Source organism: Bison bison, unplaced genomic scaffold (genome assembly GCF_000754665.1).
Source record: "Bison bison bison isolate TAMUID 2011002044 unplaced genomic scaffold, Bison_UMD1.0 scf7180017864360, whole genome shotgun sequence".
NCBI lineage: Eukaryota > Metazoa > Chordata > Mammalia > Artiodactyla > Bovidae > Bison > Bison bison.
Genome location: NW_011494932.1, coordinates 1,429,890 through 1,430,553, shown reverse-complemented (window position 1 = coordinate 1,430,553; position 664 = coordinate 1,429,890).

Genomic DNA, 664 nt, shown 5'->3' with positions numbered 1-664 from the left:
CCCGCCCCAGCCCCACCCAAGCCCCTTTCTGTCCCAGTCCCGCCCTGCCCCAGCCCTGAGTTGAGTCCTTCTCCAGAATCTCCACCTCAGCTCCGTCTTTCCCACACTCCTCCTCCCACACTGCTCCTCCCACCTCCTCCCCCTCTCTTCCACCAGGCCGCTCACCTCCTGGTCCTCCTCTGGGTCCTGCTTCAGGCTGCTGGTCTCGAGGCTCCTCCCGGCCTGACCTTCCAGGTGCCTCAGAGCGTGACGGATCTTAGTTTGTCTCCTAGCGGACAGGGCCAGTGAGGGAATGCACCTTTGTTCGTACTTGTGTGTCTATGTAACTGCGTGCCTACGTGAGTAAGGGAAGCCATACACACCGGAAATGACAGGTGTCAGTGTTTGTGGGCACGATGCGACTGAAGCCAGCCAGTGCTGTCAGCTGTCTCGGTCCTAGTGGCGGACCACTGTCCTGCCTGGTGGCCGCACCCCAACCATCCCAAAGTGCCCACGACTCGCTCTGCTTGCAGGAAGGCAGGACCTGCCTCATGCGTAGATGGTACCTCCAGGCAGGGGTTTCCAGGCTCTGGGACCAGGACCGCCTGCCAGGAGGCCAAGCTGGACCTTCTGGCCCCCTCCACAGCCACAGTAACCCCACCACCACCACTGCTTTCTTTCACCA